Genomic DNA, 14,234 nt, shown 5'->3' on the forward strand with positions numbered 1-14,234 from the left:
CACTTACTTTTAAACATAAACATAAATATTCTTGTAATATTATGATCAGAAGTGTCTGCCACAAGGGTAGATTGTATTGGTATAAATAACTTGAGAACGGTGAAATTTGGAAAAAAATTCAAGTTACCTATTGTACGTATTTTGTGCATTAGAATATAAATTCGTTACAATAGCGTGAGAGAAAAAATACAATGACGCAGGATTTTTTTTATAAAAAAGGGGTGACCCTGTAAAGTTGTACACCACTGGTTGAATCTTTAGAGCTTATATTTTAGGGAATACAAGGCCTACTATCGTACATTATTTTTACTAAATTTTATTGAAATCGGTCGATAGAGATATAAACAAAAAATCAATTTTTTTAACAACTTCAACACTTTGTATCTCTAAAACGGGGCCCTTCCAGACCTATATTTATAAGGCAAACACCTACTATTTTAAAAAGATCTATCTGCCCTCGAAGTTTCCTGCTTAAAATTCGGACCACCCTGTAGAACTATTCCTTTTTAAATACGAGATTATATTTTCTAATTTAGCTGTTCGTGATTCAAAACTGAGTAGAAAAGTTGTAGAACAGCCCGCCAGTGTCAGGGAATGACTGGCAAGCTAAGAACGCGTGAAGAAACTGGCTTAATCCCCATTAAAAAGCTCGTTACTTGTGCTGAAAATTCGTTACCGTTACGACACTGTTAAAAATAGATTTTCCATCACCCATTAGTCGCGCCGCGCCGCCAATTACCGGGGATTACAATTTTCGTAAATACAAATCGGATTTGGATTGTACCCCGCACGCAATCTTCCCACAACTTACTCCCCTTACACAAGAACTCCTTACTAATTCGTAATTACGATGCATGCGCGTGTAGATCTACATACAAATACATAGATTAATCCCATCAAAACTAACACACAGTATCAGCCCGTCCGCTATTAAGTGTGCTGGACCACAGTCGCATCTTGGCGCTCTCGCTGGAAGTATCGCGTCGATTCTTCTTCGTGGTCTCGAAAGTCACACTCGACCAGCGCGATATCAACCCCGATCCTGCGTCTCGGTGGGCATGGGGTTTTAACAGTGCGAAACCGCGGTGACGATCTCATTCCGAACAGGCGTGGAGTTATTTAGGCCGAAGGGAGTTTAGTAAGTTTTTTTGTTCTTTTTTCATTTCCACACTTTCAGCTCGATCGGGTATGAAATTTCCCGTGCGTCTACATTTTTAAATGCAGTATTGTACTAGTATATATCAAGAAGAATGTTCATGACTTTACAGTTTTGTATCATTGAACATAAAACTAAAAAAGTTTAGTTCAATTATTAAAAAATAAGAATTAATAATAAGAAATTGCCAAAAAACACTACTCAATTAAAAAACTATTACTTCCCTAGTGCTATTATATACAGGGTAAGTCATTAATAATAGTACACAGCTTAGTGGCAGATTGTTAACGTAAAAATATAGCGATTGAGTCAAACATGCCTTAATAAATTGTTGCTCATTTTTGTTAAAGTTGAAAAAATATTTTCTTTTTTTTTTATCTATATTTTAAGTATGTAAGATTGTTTTGAAAATTTGTAGTTTTACGTTTTTTGAGGTGGCAAATACGAATATGCAAATAGTGTTGGGGTCACGTCTAGGGGGCGCTAGTTGTACTGTCCTGTCAATGTAAAAATATGTCTAACTTTTTATATTTTACAATCTTGGATTTTTTAACTAGAAATTGTTGAACCACGTTCAATTCTAAATAAAAGAGGTATATTTGTTACAAATCGATAAACTCGACTGTTTTCGAGATACAGACATTTTAAGTTTTTGAGATTCGACGAGAATTAAATTAGAAAATTATTTTTTCTAAATAAATTGACAGCTGTCGCTACAATACCATATTGTTTTATACTCAATTTGATTAAGAAGTAGTTTTTTCCTTGTCGTTATTTTTTAGAGAAGAGAATATCTTAATAAAAGGCTAAGAAAGTGCATTGAAGTTACTGGTAGTTAATAATTTGTTAAGATATGCATAATAAAATCTGTAATTGCTGTAATGTTTGTCTTAATTCTTAATACAGGCTTGGTGTCTTAAGACCTGCTAATTTTCTAATTTAATTCCCGCCGAATCTCAAAAACTTAAAACGTCTGTATCTCGAAAACGGTTCAGTTTATCGATTTGTAACTAGTACACCTTTTTTATTTAGAATTGAACGTAATCCAATAATTTGTAGTTAAAAAATTCAAAATTGTAAAATACAAAAAGTTAGACAGATTTTAACATTGATAGTATAGTATCTAGACGTGACCCCAACACTGTTTGTATATTCGTATTTGCCTCCTCAAAGAACGTAAAACTACAAATTTTCAAAACAATCGGTCCATACATACTTAAAATATAGATAAAAAAGGAAAATATGTTTTCAACTTTAACACCCTGTAGAACGAAAAGGAGCAATAATTGATTAAGGCATGTTTGGCTCAATCACTATATTTTGACGTTAACAATATGCCATTAAGCTGTGTACCATTATTAATGACTCACCCTGTATAGTATTAAAAATTTTACCAACGACAATTTATAACTATGTATTATTTGTTTGTACTTATTTATGAACAGGGTGTATTGAATCTGGAAAACCCGGAAATATGCCAGAGAAATATCAGGAAACGTATCAAATGTTCAGCCTATTTGGAAATTTCAATTGCAATTAAAATGGAAATGATCATCATCATGATCAGCGATATCTAATTTGAGCTAAATCTAACATCTAAACAAGTTGCAAATCTTGTATAGCAAGTCCCAAATGAGAATATGTGGTTTCAGCCTAAAATGTTCTTTACCTCGTACAATTCGTTTCTTTAACTGTTGTTTAGTTAGTATTGGTACTATATAAAAGAAATTTTTCATAAAATACCAAAAATTAAAGTCTAACCTCGACTAAATTGATGTCGCGTATCCAAAAAAGTTACAAAATCTCGTAAACGAGGCCCCAAATAAAATATTACAAGAGTGAAAAAAAAAGAATAAAACGCTGCTTTATCTAAAAAAAAATATTGGGAAAGCATAGGCATACTCAAAAAAAAAATAGGGGATCCTTGGGTACTTCAAGTCCCCTTCCCTCCGTTTGCGGTATGATATTTTAAACCACAATTACATAAAAAGTGTGTCGACTTAAGATCAAACTGTGTGCTAAATTTCAAATAAATATCTGTACAAACACCGGAGTTATCAATAAAAATCATTTTTTAAATTTTAATTTTTTTTTTTGAAAATGGGTCTCCGAAATGAAGAGTGGCAAAAGAAAAGTCCCATTACTTTAGTCCAAAGGACATGTAGTTAACTGCTTGACCTACTAATTTGTAACACCCTGTAGAACATACATCTTCGCAAATAACATTTTTTTACCTGGAAAATAAATCTGGAAATATTACAACTGGTTTATATAATATTTCGGTAAAATTAGAAACTACTTTTTAGGTAAGTTACTTTCAATCGATTACGGGAAAAAAATGTTTTGAAAAGGTTTTTTAGATTTTTTTGTATATTTGTAGTTTACGTTTTTTTTTCTCTGTTAAATTTAACACTATCGATTGTAATTTGTAGATAAAGAAAATTGAACAATTATTAATCTTGATGTGTGGTTTTCTTAAACCATCATAAACTCATAAATTTAAAAAGTAAAATTTAATAATAACTTAATTTTTCAGTTATGAAATTTTATACATTTTATTTTTATAGTAATTTCGTCTCAAAACTAGAAATATTCTAATTGTAAGTTGATGGATTGGTATTGGAACTATTAAAATAATTTAGCAACTCTTAAAAAAAGATAAATAAATTTGTAACAGTATACAGGTTGTTACAATTTCCACTGATAATATCGTACGTGCGAATCTGTCACAAATAAGAAAAAAAGTTAATATATACCTAAACTTAAGACCTCAAACGTTTCCGTTTTGATATAAATAAAAAGCTCAAGAATAAAGAAACATTACTCTCTCAAAGCAAGAATCAGTGTTGTGACAATTAAGAAAAAATTAGAAGGACCAGCGAATTCACGCATCCAAAAGAAGTATTATCCTATAGAATAGAAATAGAAAAAAGTGTTTAAATGTACCGAATTTGAATGAATTATTTAAAAAAACATGTGGGATAGTAAGAATAACAAAAAATAAAACATTCATCCTAATTTTTTCCGGCAAAGAGTCATAAGGAATTTGTCGGTGCAATATTACATCTTGTAATTTATTATTTATATGCAGGTGTCTATTTTGCATGATTTTTTTAAAAAACTTATTTGGATTTTCATCATTTTGATCTAACAATTGCGCCTTAGAAAATTTTAAGAAAATATCTAGGTACCTATATTTTGAAAACTGAAAAACTATACACAGTGTTATCTGTGCTTGTTGGATTGTCGTTTGATTTTTCATTTTCTTCATATTTTGAAGCTTCCAAAAGACGATATGTTTTAAATTCAGAAAGAAACAAATATGATGGTCATCGGTCGTTTCACCTATAGTATACTGACGAGAACTAACATGTTGAAAACCGGTATATGTCTGGTGGTTCTACTGTAGCTATTTACTACATATTCGTGGTATAATTCAATGCCAGCAGGGACATATAAGTAGTCCATGGAATATTTGTTTGCTACAATATTGTTAGTTAAAAACACATAAGTTGTTAAAATTTACATTTATGACGTCTAAGTGCCGCTGAAAGTAATAAAGTCATACAATCAACCTTGAAATTGAACAAAACTCGTTATCATCTATGTGGATATCCTCATATTTAGGTCAAATTTGAAAGGAATGCATTTATCGTTTTTTCGATATAAATATTTTTCCATTCCGTATCTAAATAAAAATACTACAACTTCAGTTATCTCGGTACATACACACATACACACGTGCACCGCATATGGGGATTGACATCTTTCTCCTTTCTTTGTGTCAACAGTTACGGCCAATTAAATACCAGTTTATTTCAATTGTTCTAAACCGTACGAAAATAGAAAAACGGGACAAGACAAACCCTTCCGACGTAATTGAAAATAATGGAGGTGGGCGGGGCTATCGGGAGTTGTTGCTGAAAGCGAAGTGTTTTGAAATGTCACAATTTTTCGTACTCGCAAAGAGAAAGGAACAATTTGCACTAAATATCGTGCATAACAATTTTCTTCAAATGAGTATATAATTGTTAGTAATGAAGTTCCGCGGAATTTATTTATTCAATCAAAATAACATTAATTCGTATAACGCAGCTGCGTTCTGTTTACCAAAGGCTTCCCGAAGAATAAAATTCATTTTCGTTTTCATCGGATCACTTAATGCGTTCGTAACAAGCGTGTTGTGTGATTTTTTCGAGAAAAAAACGTTTATGGGAAAAGGCTGTTTCATACTTGTCAGCCGGACTTAAACAAGATGAATTGAACGCACGTTTCGCCATTTGCGCTTTTTGCGAGGAGCTTAATTGAACTCGCCTGTACGGTGCAAATGCTTGGACATCGTTGAAGCGGCTCAAAAATCGCCGGATTGACGTTCGCTAATCAACCGCGGCAAATGGGACGTGAAGCATTTTAGAGCGTTAGAAATGTGAAGTAGAATGTACAGTTTTGTTTTTTGTTGCGTTAAACAATGTTTCACCACTTTATAAGAATCTAAGTTGTGGTCGCAAACTACCAACTCCAATAACATAAAAATTGTACCTGAGCTAAATAGTATTCGTGTTATTTTAAGTCGACAAAACTAAAAGGTAAAGAATAATAAAAACCAAATCTAAGTTATGTTACCAATGAAAAAATTTAAACATAGACATTCATGTTTTTGAGGCTGATGATTACGATTTCGGTCAAGAAGGTATTTTGACAACTCGCAACTGTCAACAGATAGCAAATAGTCCAATCATTATAGACATGAAACAACCTGTTTCGGGAAAAAAATACTATTAGAAGTTTTTTTGCGGAATATTGTTCGGAAACGTGTTATAGACAAGATATCAAAAAATCAACTCGAGGCTAGTTGGGAAACTTTGTTTAAACAATGGTCAAAGTTATGGAAAAGTGTTTTTTTTTACTCGCGTAAAAAAACTATTATTAGTTTATATAAAAAAGGTAGGTATTAAATAAGCCTATAAAATGAGACAAGTCCGATTAAATTCCGATAATTTGTTTATGCGCAAGAGCTCAAAAATGGTCGTTTTCTTCAATTGCTAATAATTAATTCGATTTTCATCGTAGACACTTGTAATTCAGGATTTTTGAGGCTTTTTAACCCTTAATAAGTGGTAAAAATTTCAACCCGAAAGCTTCATTGGTTTGGCGTTGTCGGAATTTGTTGTCTAAGAAGATGCTATTTTCAATTAATTTTTCCCAAGCTCAAAGGCGTTGTAGAGTTTCAATCATTAGTTGTTTTTGTACCTAAATAGTTGTATTGACATATACATTTACTGAAAATTTAATTTTTCAAATTTAATTTGTTTAAAAATGACTTTGAAAAAATGTTAATATTTATTGAATTGTTAAGATAGGTAATTATTATAAAATGAAATAGTAACCTCTATAGTTTAGTTAGTACTATTTTTCTTCGAATTTTAAAAAAAAATCGTTGTTTTAAGTTGATTAGAAGCTGAGATATTTTTTTTTTATTTAATCGCAGTGACCTTAATTGAGCCGAAATTAGGCAAGAGTATACTACGGCGATGCGTTCTATTACTCGGCTAGCGAACGCGTGGGGAGAGCGAGGCGGAGCATGCGCGCTACGCGCCTGGTTGCGCGCAGGAAAATGATCGAGCGGCTTCAAATTGATGGAGCTGGAAAAATTAGCCATATCTCGGTTAATAATGAATCTATCGAGATGATTCTTTTTTTAATTTGTGGTAGTGCGAAAATTTATGAGCATTGAAGCTATTGTATTAACATTATTTCAACCCGAGATTTAATTTTTTATTTAGTCTCGCTCTTCCCACTCGTTCGCTAGACCGAGTAATAGAACGCATCGCCGCTATCTTCTTTTTTGCAATTAAATAGTTGAATTCACCTTAATGTTAATATAGGTCATGAAAATATAGCTCTTAATGTATACTCTCTCCAAATTTCGGCTCTTAATAATTAAGGACACTGCGATTAAATAAAAAAAACATTGTCAGCTTCTAGTCAACAACAACGATTTTTTTTAAAATTCGAAGTAAAATTGTACTAACTAAACTATAGACGTTACTATTTCATTTTATAATAATTACCTATCTTAACAATTTAATAAATATTAACATTTCTTCATAAGTCATTTTTAAACAAATTAAATTTGAAAAATTAAATTCTCAGTAAATGCATATGTCAATACAACTATTTAGGTACAAAAACAACTAATGATCAAAACTCTACAACGCCTTTGAACTTGGGAAAAATCAATTGAAAATAACATCTTCTTACATAACAAATTCCGCCAACGCCAAAGTAAGAGTGCAAAGACCTTCAAAAATATTGAATTACAAGTGTCTGCGATGAAAATTGCATTAATTACACAGCCACACAAAAAAAAATAGGGTATACTTTTTATGCGACATATATTTTTCGTAGTAATTTGGCCTCCTGAACACGAATCTGTGGTCAGAATTGGCCCATCACGTCACAATTTTTTCCTAACCTCAAAAAACTTGTGAAAAATAGTGAAAATTGATGAAAATTTACTGGGAAAATTTGGAAAAAAATGTATTTCCACATCAAATAGTACATTTTTATGTAAAAGACTCTGCTGAATTCAAATCCACTGTCAGAATTGAGCTAGAACGTGTGGTTTTTTTTCTAACCTCAAAAAACCGAGCAGGAATCGCTATTTTCAAATTCTGAGCGGATTTTGACCAGATTTTGTATAAAGGGGTTTTTTGGGTCGCTGATTACGAATATGAATTCACATTGTAAAAATTCAAGATGGCTGATCCAATATGGCGGGTGTACTTTTTTGAAATCCACCGATTTCAGTAAAATTTCCCTCCCAACTAGTATCGAGTTGATTTTTTGATATTTTGTTTATAAAACGTTTCTGAACAATATTCCGCAAAAAACTTCTAATAGTATTTTTTGCCCGAAAAAAAAAGTCGTAAATACTACCCCAGCATCGGTGTTATACAGGGTGTCGCGCTTAAATTTGATAAAAGCTTGTAACTTAATTATTTTTTTTTTTGATTTCATACACACTTTTTTAGAATGTAGACAAAAAAACTCTAACTGTAATGCTGCTGTTTTTATTAATGCAATTCACGGCCAACTAGGACGCGTTTTTTGACGTCACCTAACCTAACCTAACCTAAAAATTTTCTAACCCAAACTGCTTACGGTTCTTAGTTTTTTTCTTCGTACGTTTTAAACCGGAAACTAAGATGATATTTTTTAAACCGTGTCTATCTACACACTTCTTGACGTGGTTCCGGATGATTATTTACTGCCATTCGGTGTTTGCGTTCAGAAACTTAGGTTTTACCCAAAACCGTCATCGTTTCACAAATTCGTCATCTTTCATTCCCCATCGAGGAATACGGGAGATACTGTAAACACACCAAGCAGGTCTCTATACGAACAGTGTTGTTTTTAAAGGCGTTCGCAGCTAGTCTTCCCCACATGATGAATTACTGTTTACTCAGATCGACTCCGGGATCTCGGATATGCCGTCGAAAGCGCCCTCGGAAAACAAAAACAAATAACGGGGGATATCAATCGCACCGGTCGAAACGACGTATTGATTTAAACATGGCACGATTGAATCGGTGGGACGTTTGCCGCCTCCTAAAATAACTCCGAACGGAAGTGCCGCAGATAAGTTCATCTGCGAAATATCCGGAAGATGATAAACATACGATTCGTCTCTGAATTACTTTTGTACTATTTGTTCATGTGGCGGGGACATTGGAGAAACCTGAGCCGCACGCACAAGTTTCGTCGGGATATCCGATACGGTCGAGAACAGTTGGCAAAAGCGAAGACAAAAAAAAAAATATATCGCCGGATCGACAGAAATTGTGCATGAAAATGTTTTTAAGGACAAGCTTGACGTGCCTTATTTCACTTTCGCGTTGCTGAGCCGAAGAAATATTATTTTCGCATAAAAAAAAATCAAAAATCGAAAGAGTGAGAAACACATACAGTAAGTCAGGTGCACCAATATTCCTGCGATTTAAGTAAACTTACCTCTACTACCCCGTTAAATTGACTGAAAATGAAATATGTTATAAATCAAAAAAATTAAGGGAGCAGAAAATTTTCCAAATTTTTCTAGTGATTTTTTAGAGACTGTAACTTAGTGAATAATGGTCGTATCGAGAAAATAATTTGCCATTTTAAAGATTGAAAATTCTAGTTTTGAAATCTTGAGATGAAAATTTTTTTTGAGCATCGCTCTCGTCGCAATCAAAAGAAAGAATGCAAGGCAAAAATTTTACAATTTTTTTTTCAAAACTTCATGGGTTCAGAAATTTTTTGTCTAGCTTAATGATTGCCAGGGTCATTTAGCCTCAGCTTCAATGTGAATTTTTCAAATTTTTTTTACGATTTTTTGTCATTGAAATATCGACTATTCAGTGAAGTCACCTTTTTTTTATCATCGATATTGTACGGCGAATGGAAGGTGGGTTTTGGAAACACTAATCAATTCTCTTCAAGGGCCTTTTGGTATGTTGGAGAAAAAACAACTTATATACTCAGTATTAATCTAAAAATGTGCAAAAATGACTTGCTCTGCTGTTTTGGAAAAGTACCATAATGTTTGTGGTTTTTTTTTAGCTCAATACATGTCTTTATCAGACCGGTAAATTTTGAAATCGGTCGGTGAAACAGTTTTCCTTTCCTAAATCCGCAGTTTCAAAAACAATTAAATGAGAATATTTTTTGCTCCCTAAACATCAATTAATGATTAAGATGAAAAACATTTCTTTCCGTCATTTTTCTCACAATTTCGCGTTAAATACTCATCTAATATCGAAAACCAAAATATCAAATTCAATTTAAAAAAAAATCAAAACTTTCTATCAATTGTCCAAAAAAAAAAAAAAAAATTGTTAATAAAATTTAAGATTATTTTTTTAATGAACAAAATAGAAAGTTTTGAAAAAGCTGTTTTTAAAGGCTTGATAACTTTCGAAAAAAGGATCAATAAATCGTATAGCAATGATTGAAAAAATGTATGAAGATTCACTTCGGGGTATCAACTTAAATTACCTAATGCAATTAATTTTAACTCGATCAAATACGGCGAAGAAAAGAATCGCGTCAAAACTGAACAGAAAATTATTCAGTATAATTTTCTGAATATTTTGAAATCTAAAAAAAAAAATAATTTTTAAATTGACAAATTTTTTTAAATTAAAAAAAAAATTCTACATTTTAAATATTCAACAATGTGAAATTGTAAAAAAAAGATAACGCATTTTTTTTAAATTGATTTTTTTTATTTTTTTTGAAAATTTAAATTTTTTTTAATTGATATCTGATGAGTATGTAATATATAACCAAGTGGATAGAAAGTAAGAAAAGCGGACGGAAACTGGGCATAAAGTAAAAAAACATGCGTAATATAAAAACAAGCAGGTGTCTAATAAAAGAAGAGGGACAAAAATGAGATAACTAATTTTTATTGCCCACAAATGTATGTGCATTATCATCCAGGTTTGTGTCGTAATTTTTGGGATGAACTAGTTATTTTCGCTCAAACTTTTTTCCATACAAGCATTTTGAAATTTGGCTCACTATTATGATAAATTACTAGAGGCGTTATAAAAATGTATTTTTGTTGCATGTTGCTAGAATAGTTTATTAAACCATGTTTAGATAACTATTGCTAAAAAATGTGAAAAATATCAAATTATTTTTTAAATAAAAATTAAAATTATTCAAATACATAATCATGTTATCCGTGAATGAAATAAATTGGAGTTCCTTGGAAAAATTGACAAATATGAACAATGCAACTCATTAATAATTTATTAAATAACATGTTTTTTTAATCTCTTAATTTTTTTCTTATATTGGCACTTAGTTTTGCAATTACTCTCTTCTGTTAACAATTTTCGAAATACAAGCGTCTAAAATAAATCTTTAGTTTCCTTCTAATCACACTGTCATCATTCCAGTCAAAACGATGGAAACGATAACTTCGACTTCCTGCAGAGCCAGACTGAAAATTAATTCGTCAAAATATGTAATTGCCACCGAGCGATCATCATAGCAACCTGTCCACGTCAATCCGCCGCCAGTCTTTCGAGAAGCGAAACGGAAAGTAAATAATCAACCTCGTCTACTATTGCTGCATGGACCCGTCTAAGAATAGCCCCTATTTTTCTTTAAATAATGAAAATACTCATTGAGGTAACAGTGATGTGTCTTCTACGGTCCGCGTTGAGACTGCTTTGCCCGGTATTTATAGATAATGGGCACTTGTAAATATAGAAACTCTTATTATAACCGTGAATTGGACTTTTATTGGTTTTTTATTAGGCGTACGGACCAGCGACGAAGAGTAATGTCCAAAATAACGCATTAGCGGTAGGTATTAGGTCGTTAAAATAGGTGTACCCGTTTCTGTCCCGCTGTTTCAGATCTCACAATAGAGTGAGGACAACCAAATTCAAAAGTGGAGTATGAAGGATGAAAAAAATATTATAAAATTCTTAGTTATTGCAAAATTGATATGAGGAAAAACTCTCCTTTACGGGAAAGAAATACTTTTTATGGGAAACTTTGCTTGTGATCGAACTTGACAGTATTTCATATTACTTCAAACAGTAGGTTGTGACTCGTGTCACTGTTTAAAAAACTCATTAGCAATTATTGTAAGAATTATAATATTTATCACTAGACATCGGAAACTTTGTGGTGTCAATCAAATAAATAAACAATAGTAATCTGTACTATGCTAATAAGCGACAATACGCGTTGTAGTAGCAGAAATAGGCTAAATCCATGGTCAAGCCGTGTGCCGCTCTATGCACACGATACACAATGCTACTGACTGTTATAGAAACACGTACCATACACTCGACCGAGCAAAGAGTCAAAGTCACACTCGCACAGATGATAATGAAATGCTGCCGACAGGGCAGGCATTAGGGTGGTGCTAGATAGATATCGAATAAATTGATCGATGCCAAGCTTCAGATCAAAGGCAGGCATGTGCATGTTATTGTACAATGACGCGGTACAGTGCGATTACTAAAATGTGAATGTGTTAATTACCATTAGTAAAAATAGCATCTATTAAAAACTTCCACTATTTTAGATATTGATCTCGGTAAATGTTGAACGGTCATTTTGGTTTTGAAAATGGGTCTTATTTTACTGATCGGTGAAGACGATTAAATGCGGAACATTTAGGGCAACCGTTAATTTTTTTCTACAATCGCTTCCCTTATGAGTAATGGTACTTATTATTACGTAAATACCTATACAGTGGGATAAAATCCGGAGACGCGTTGATTGTGGATTCTGAAATGACATCTTGCAACGTAAAAATTTCATCCCCTAATTCTTTAAATCAGAAGTAGAAACTTGTGATACCTCATTTGAAATGTATTTTCGTTGCCTATTCAAAAATGTTATGGTTTTAATATTTATTGCAAATAATAATGGTCTGCTTAACGAAATTTGTTACAATAATAAGAAAACTGCGTTTATTCTTGCAGGCCAGCAAAAACAATGTCAGTGTTATTTTTCAATATTTTCAACTAAAAAGAAGATATAAAGACTTATCAAAATTATTCATAGACAATTTTATTGAAAAAAAAAGATATGGTTGCGATCAGGTCGGTCACGCCTTAGATGTTGGAAAACGTTAAAAGACATTTTTATTAACGTTGAAATTAACTAACTCATGAATTTATTTTTTACCGCTAATTTTTGCAATAAATATTAAATCCATAGAATTTTTGAATAGAGAATGAAAATACCTTTCAAGTAAGGTATCACAAGCCCTTACTTCCCGTTTAAAAATTTAGGGGATGTAACTGCCATTCGAAGGGGGTTGAATTTAGGGATGAAATTTTTACGTTGCAGGTTATCATTTCAGAATCCAAAATCGACGGGTCTCGGGATTTTTTATAAATATGCACAATACTTGAAATACTGAATTTATTCCATTTGGCTGTTCCACAATGTATATTTTATGGTAAGTTACATGTTAAGCGTTTAGTGTAGAAAAATGACACTCCCTTTTTTGTTTCATACTATTATGTAAATAGTTGCAAAAAACTTACATAGGTATATTCTCATAATGTAAAGAGTACAGTTATAAGAAGGCAACGGTTGTGTCACTTTTTGTTTGAATAAAATTACATAAAACAGAACCCCGCCAATCCTGTCTCACATTGCAACCGCCATAATATTTCCGATCCCTATTTGTCACCAAGTAATACAAGAATTCAACAAAAAATACCTGGTGCAGACGTCCTTACATAATACCTTAGCCCTCACGGTGTCCAGATTTAACAATCATGGATATTTATTTGTGAGACCAACTCAAAAAGATTGTATACGACATACCTTTGGATAATATCATCGACAAGCTAAAACCTCGTATTAGGGAAGCTGTAAATCCATATCTTTAAACGAAGCTATAAGCAATTCCCTGCTCGTCTTCAAATATGTCTAGACGTTGTTGAAGGAGTATTCTAATAGTGTTTTATCATACTTTTTCTAAATGTATTGCCTTTTTTAAAGAATTAAAGCTACTGAAGTAACTTTTTCCCATGCCTTTTGCTAAGTATAGCTTTTTCGAAATGTTAATACTAAAGGGGTAATTAAATTTTCATATCTTTTTAATTTTCTGGGCACCCCATACATGAAATGTTAGCTTTCTTCATGGCAGTCTCATTTTAAACATAAGCAAAATTTTTTTTATCAACTTGGTTTTTTCCGTAAAATGTAAAATAAAAAGTTTTTCCTTTTATTCACTATAATACTATATCTTCACAATAAGTCAGAATTAACCCCTAAGCGATTTCAACTTCTCGTGACGATTTTGACCAAGTTTTGACACCCTGTAGAAGTTTGACAATCGAATTAAAGAATGCCCTCTATAGAGTGTTGCAACTCTATTGGTGTTAAGTTCTGATTTTTTGCATCTTTTCCACCTTCTAAGTTTAAATTTTACGCGATTTAAATAAAACAAAATCTCTTTTTTTTATAGCGTAATTAATGTATTTGTGTTACTTTGTATAGAACTGAAAATTCCTATCTATCGCAGTAGTACATCTCCTCCAGTATC

General features: G+C 32.2%; 1 protein-coding gene across 1 annotated transcript in view; it reads left to right on the forward strand.

Moving 5' to 3' along the window:
• The first annotated feature begins 918 nt into the window (after positions 1-918).
• LOC108913084 (fibrillin-2-like) overlaps positions 919-14,234 on the forward strand; it is a 117,965-nt gene continuing 104,649 nt past the window's right edge. Inside the window, exon 1 of the mRNA XM_018718562.2 lies at positions 919-1,138. The gene's annotated coding sequence lies outside the window, so the exon portion shown is untranslated. The remainder of the gene's footprint in view (positions 1,139-14,234) is intronic.

The sequence above is a fragment of the Anoplophora glabripennis genome, unplaced genomic scaffold, assembly GCF_000390285.2.
Source record: "Anoplophora glabripennis isolate ALB-LARVAE unplaced genomic scaffold, Agla_2.0 scaffold30, whole genome shotgun sequence".
NCBI lineage: Eukaryota > Metazoa > Arthropoda > Insecta > Coleoptera > Cerambycidae > Anoplophora > Anoplophora glabripennis.